The sequence below is a fragment of the Rhinatrema bivittatum genome, chromosome 7 (genome assembly GCF_901001135.1).
Source record: "Rhinatrema bivittatum chromosome 7, aRhiBiv1.1, whole genome shotgun sequence".
Classification (NCBI taxonomy): Eukaryota; Metazoa; Chordata; class Amphibia; order Gymnophiona; family Rhinatrematidae; genus Rhinatrema; species Rhinatrema bivittatum.
Genome location: NC_042621.1, coordinates 38,232,863 through 38,239,999, shown reverse-complemented (window position 1 = coordinate 38,239,999; position 7,137 = coordinate 38,232,863).

The following is a 7,137-nucleotide window of genomic DNA, read 5'->3' as shown; positions in this document are numbered from 1 at the left end:
TCTGCCATTTGGATGCCCAATTTTCCAGTCTCACAAGGTCTTCCTGCAATTTATCACAATCTGCTTGTGATTTAACTACTCTGCACAATTTTGTGTCATCTGCAAATTTGATTATCTCACTTGTCGTATTTCTTTCCAGATCATTTATAAATATATTGAACAGTAAGGGTCCCAATACAGATCCCTGAGGCACTCCACTGTCCACTCCCTTCCACTGAGAAAATTGCCCATTTAATCCTACTCTCTGTTTCCTGTCTTTTAGCCAGTTTGCAATCCACGAAAGGACATCGCCACCTATCCCATGACTTTTTACTTTTCCTAGAAGCCTCTCATGAGGAACTTTGTCAAACGCCTTCTGAAAATCCAAGTATACTATATCTACCGGTTCACCTTTATCCACATGTTTAACAACTCCCCTACAGTCAATTTCTCCGCTTAAGAAGACTATGCACAGAAGAGGTTACATTTAAACAACGTTCGCTTGAAATGATGGGTAGATTTATAGAAAGAGGTTACCCGGTGACGTGTGTAAATGACTGCTTTTTCAGAGCAGCGAAGCAAAAACGCACACTGTTATTAAAATCAAATAAGAAACATGAAAAAATTGAAAAGGTTATTTGCCCCCTGACTTTTACTGGTTTGTCTCATGACATCACAAAAGTCATTAAGAAACATTGGCACATAGTACAGACTCTTCCTGCTTTCAAATTCAAGGATATAATGATAACCAACAAGAGAGAAAAAAACCTTAAAGAATACTTATCACCGTCAGCTTTACCGATTGTCAAATCAATTAATAATAGTTTGATTGGACACAGTCCTTGTGGTAATTGTTCTGTGTGCTCAGTGAACTTAAAAATCAAGTCCCTGACTATTCCTACCACTGGCAAAATCTTCAGACTCAAGAATTTCACCAATTGTAAGAGCGTTGGTGTTACTTATGTGGCTATTTGCCCTTGTAATAAATTTTATGTAGGGAAAACAATTAGACAGTTCAGCGCAAGGATTATGGAGCACAAAAGTGCTATCAACAGGAAAGCAGAAGGTAAACCACTAGTTGCGCATTCGGTACACATGCACCATAATTTTAATGACTACAGATTTTGTGCAATTAATAAACCATCGAAAAATTGGAGAGGAGGGAACTTTGACAATTATTTACTGCGGTTGGAACAACAATACATTTTTTTTTATTTTAAAACTCTCTTTTCCCTTGGTTTGAATGGAAATACTGATCTGAGTGTGTATCTATAGACAATCCAGGTTATTTTTCATAAGACTTAATGTATTGTTCTTTATTAACTGGTTCTGGATCCACTCCATACAATTTTTGTTTTGATTATTATTTAAAAACACATTCTTTTGTTCTTCTTTCTTCTTTTCATTTTTTCCATATTAATTTTTTCTTGTTATTATTTGTTTACCTTACTATTGTTCTTTTTTCTTTACCTTTTCATTTATCTTTTTTATTTATGTTTACTGTTCTGTTTTTGTTTTGATTCCATTCAGTAAGCTTGATAGAACTATGTGGTGGTTTGTTACATATAAGTCTATAGTTATAATCATATGAGCCATATTGATATCCATTTATACTGATAGTCACATAATCAGTCTTGCTTCATTTGACATCTTAATAGACGGATGTCTTTCCAAAAAGATCGGGTCTTTCAAAAAAATGTTTCTATTTATACATACAAATAATCATTAAGGTTAGATTATAAATAATTTCAATTCGCACATTTAATATATAAGATTTACAATTGCAGCATTTTATGATTTCCAATACACATGAATCTCGCAAGATTTAGAGCGGAAAAGGAGGGATAAAGCCACTTGCCTGACGGTCCATTTCACTTTTGGCGATTATCCGTGCTGAGCGTTCATTTGGTGAGTTCTCTTCTTCTCAATTGATACAGGCAGCTGGCATTGCATCTTCACCATTTTTGTACTGCGATTTCTGACGGCCACTCAGTTTGTTTAGTTGTCTACAACACCCGGTTATATTTCTTATTGGTCTATATCAGGTATATACTCATTGAGGTGCATATGGTCTATATTATTTGGATAAATACACTTTTGGTCTAGTCGTCTGTACCATTATATCTAAATCTCAAAGATTCTCAGTTATACACAGTTCAATTTAGTTCCACTCCGCATTTTATTTATGCTTTTTTGTATATGTAATCACAGCCTTTTTAAGTGGAATTATAGCCTCTTTTAAGTGTAATCGATACATACAGTTACAATTGTGCTGACACCAATTTGTGATGTGTTTGTGTAGTACTGAAGGTGTGCGTCTGTCAATTGAGCAAGTTATTCTCTAGAGTTCCACAAACTTTGTTTATAGACTTTGAGTTTAAGGGCTGACACCGACCATATTTCATTGAATACAAATTTTAAACAAACTGGCAGTGTTGTTTTAATTTATGTTTTCATCGTACTGCTATGAGTCTTCATCAAACGCCGACATTTGGCACCAAAACTGTGCAGTTGGTGCCAACTAGATCATTTGAATAGATAGCTTAGCACTGACGATTCTCGAGCCCATTTAAGTAAAAAGGTTTATCCTAAAAATTATTTAAAAGAATTTATATACAATATACTGACCTTGCAGTTAAAATTTATGTATTTAGATATTTCACAATAAACCTCAGCACCTTTTGATTATGCAATATCTGTTTTAAAAGGACCTGAGTTGAACAGTATTTTAGAGGAATTTGCTTTGCTATCCTCTTTGAGTGCGTTAATCGCCAACTCTGCGATGATTCAAGCCAAATTGAGCGGCTTGTAAGGTATTTACTTATTCTCCACCCCACATAATTTAAAATAAAGTTCATGATACCATCCACACATCGTTTATCAAAATCTGAATACACGTCAATTTTATTTATTTATATATTATTATTTTGTATTATTATTTTGTATTAATTTATTTATTTTCTTTTAATTTGCATAATTTCTATTTTGATTTTTTCTTCCTTTTTTCATTGTTACCTATTGGTTGTTTCAGTTATTCAAATCGATTTATATCTGTTCTAGTTACCTTGTCTATATGTACACACCTTTATGCTCATATCTGCAATCCAAGTGTATGCCTATGTAATGAGTACACACATACATCTGTGATACATTGTATTAAGCAAATATTTGTCAAGCAGATTATTATTATTATTTTTTCATATTGACACTAAAGATCTGTTCCATTTATCATTTTGTTCATATTGACACGAAAGATTTATTCTATTTTATTTGCTCAGATTTATTATGGTTTTTAAGTGTGTGTTTTATATGATTTATTATTATTGTTTTTTATTTATAGAATTCATACAGGCTTAATGTACATTTTAAATGTTGTCTCAATTTTATATGTATGTGTGTGATTTTATTTGTTTATATTAGCCCCTGAGGCAGCTCTTTGAGCGAAACTTGGCCAGAGTCGGGCAAGCTTCAATAAAAACCTGTTTTACACCGATCCATCTACGTGTTTCCTTGCTGTCAACAAAATAAGGGTAAAAAGAGCAGCATTCAAAAAGAGGAACAAAGGATGGAATATCAGAAAGCAATTGGTCTAAAATGTTTCTGAGAATAAGGGCAACTTCTTATGTGCAACCACCCAAGAAAATGGTTACAAATTGCTATACCACTGGTACTATCCACCTGAGAGAGAATCTAAAATGGGTTGCCTGCCTCATGATAGATGTTGGTGGGATTATGGAGAAAAAGGTTCATTTTTTCACATTTGGTTTACATGTGCAGTCATCCAGATATACTGGGATGAAATTATCTCTTGGATCTACTATATTTCTGGATCCTATTGTTATCCTTCTTGGCTTATCATCTAAGGGAATATTACCCACAAAAGGCTGAATTAAACTTGTCATCCATATATTAATGGCTGCAAGGCGTAACATAGCCTGCCACTGGAGAACATCTACAGCTCTCTCAGTGGCTTCCAGGTTGCATTTGTTATGGGGAGTATCTAATGTGGTTCCTAAATCTGTATACCCTGAAGAAGAGAAGAGATGGGGGGGGGGGGGGGGGGATATGATACAGACTTTTAAATACCTGAAAGGTATTAATGATGCACAGGAATCAAACTGTTTTCAATGGCAAGAACACTGAAGAATAAGGGGTCATACTATGAAGTTCCAAAGGGGTAGAGTCAGGATCAAGGTCGGGAAGCATTTTTTTCACAGAAGGGTGGTAGATGCATGGAATGCCCCTCACAGAAGAGATAGTGAGGACAAAGCTGGTAATGGAATTCAAATATAGAGGTGTCCAGTAGCTAAAAGATGGCGATGAAGAAAAGGGGTTACCTATACTAACTGGTGTAATATGTGCAAAGCAGTAATTACCCTAAGACTAAAATAAATAAAACAAACAAAAGTTTGCTAGACAAACTGGATGGCACACTTGGGTCTTTTTTCTGCTGTCTACTGTGTTACTGTGGATGAAGTATGGTGTAGGAAGTGGGAATAAATACACATTCATGAAGTGGATGGCAGAAGTGGGATGGAAACAATGTACAGAGGATATTATTTTAGTAACATCATAAATAACAGCAGAGAAAGACCAAATTGGCCAATCTACTTTACCAAACCATGTGGAAATGTCCAAAACCTGTTTCAAACAGGCAGCTTTTTTTTTTTTTTGTTTATTTAGTGCACACCTTTCTCATGACTAGCTCAATATCAGTTATATTCAGGAACTGTAGGAATTTCCGTGTCTCCATAGGGTCTGCAATCTAAGGCCTAGATTTATCATTTTGCTATATATTTATGTTAGAAAAAGAGGGCATGGCTAGGCAAATTTCCCATTTACTTCCCCACCCCTGATCCCTCATCCCAAGTTTTAAGTCCACCCTATTAGAGTGCTATAAATAGCAAAGTGATCCCACTGTGTGTCTCATCACAAAATGTGATAACTTTTTCGGCCTGTATCGCAAATTGCGATAATAGCATGGACTGTGATCTCAATTTGCAGTACCAGCCGAAACGTTTTTATCATGTTTTGCACGATGACAGAGAGTAAGAGCCTCAGTATAGCAAAATGAGGTCATTTTGCTATTTATAGCACTATAATAGGGTAGACTAAAAACTCGGGATGAGGAAGGCTTGGGGGGGGGGACGGGACAGTTTAAGATAAATCTTCACACACCTGTAAGACTGGGTATCATTCAGAGTGCTGAGAGTTGAAATAAAAGTAGATTTGTGCACTGCACTCTTTACCCAGCCAATGACCCTGTTGGTTTGTATCTCAGGCAACGGAGAGTGAAGTGACTTGCCCAAGGCCACAAGAAGCATCAGTGGGATTTGAACCCTGGCTCTAGCCACAATGAAATAAATGAGTACAGTGAGCAGAGCACTATTTGGAAAGGACATGATAATGTTACTATAGTTAAGCATTCCTCATCAGGCTCAGAGCAATGGTATCGTCTTGATCGGGAGTATGGTAACCTTAAAGTCAGTTAACGTGTATCATAGGAGGGTGAAATGTTGGTTCCTGGTGTTGTCACTTCTATACAAAGCTGTTTCTGCTGTGTAGATACAGTGGCATTGCTAGCAGATAACAGCATATGCTGCATCAGAGAAAAGCAAGTGCATGAGCCCTGGCTGTTGTACCTGGGTCCTGTCAACAGTGCTGCCCAAATAGATGGGATTAGAGTGGGCATGTGGGTTTGTAGAAGGCTCTCTACCTGGTCTCATTGTCGCTGTTGTGTGTTTTGTGGCCGCTGACAAACATCCAGTTGAGGTTAGGAGGCTATCATAAACCAGCATATGGCTACTAAAGCCTCTGAGAGGCTGACATTGTCCTAGAGGGTTATAAATCCTTGATAATACCGTTTAGTGGTTTTAGTGTTCTGTAATTTTCTTTTTTGGAATGAACCTTTAGTAGGTTGTTCCTGGGTATTCATCTGCCTCTGTTTTCTTTTTTCATTGGGTGCGTATTATGTTTTGAAAAATGTTTGCAAGAAAGAGCTGGCTCTCCCATTAGGCAGACTTAAGTGATCACTATGTGTGTATCAGTTTTGGGGGCAGCACCAGCAGGGGCTTTGTAATATATGGCTAAACGAGGCCCACGTGAATCACAGGCAGCCGAGAATAGCCCTCTATTTCCTGGTTCAGCCCTAGAGAAGCCAGACCTGAAACAGACAGAAGAACAAGAGCAGCCATTTTGCTTCTGGATGCAGCCTCTCTCCTCCTATTTCCCCCTCTCTTCCTGGCTGCAGAGAACAGGATAGGAGAGGAGGCTAGAGCTGGCAGCAAAGCAAAGAGTTACCACTTTTTTCTCTACCACTGTTTCCCCTTTTTGCTACTATTCTGCAAGGAACAGGAGGGGAAGGGGGTATGGCTAAAGTGAAGTTCAGTTTTTGGCTGCATTTGGTGAGCAGCAGGTGTGGGACCAGCATGATGTTTTCTGCTTAGTTACAGTTTGTGTTTTTGCAACAGGAGATAGATTGCTAATAAGTGTTCATTTTTAGCCCATCTTACCAAATACTACTCAAGGTTGCTTTCAGCATTTTTTGACTTCAGGAACAATAAGTCCCTGCCCCTAAGGGCTTACAATCTAACTGGGTACATGAAGGAATGGAATATAAATTAAGCTGCTTAAGGTCACAAACGTGTGCCAGTGGAGGATGTGATTGTGCTGGTTCCCAGGCCATTCTCTAAGCAGGAGGCCACTCCTTTGCCCTGCCTTTTGACGGGTAGGGTTGCTGCTAGTTTGGGTTCTAGGTATTACAGCTGTTTTGGTAGGGCAAGATGAGTGAGCAGATTCTTAGAACTTTGTTTTTTGGAAGACTGGTGTTACCCCCTCCATTATCAGACAAATGAATTTGAAATGTTTTTATATGGGGAGAAGGAATGAGAAACATCCTAGTTAGGGCCAGCCAACCATTTGGGAGGCAGCCTTAAGCCCATGCAGTATGGAATTGGTTTTTTTTTTTTAATTTATAAATTTTATTAATTTAGTTTGCAGTCTATCCCAAAAATCACATTGCCATGTTCATCAAACACTGTACCATTGCTGCCGAGACATTTGCATTATGTATTTATATACAAAACAATTTAATATTTAAAAGTATGGGGACATTTTTTAAACTGTACAGTTTGATGCAAAGTCACAGCTATTTTTCCA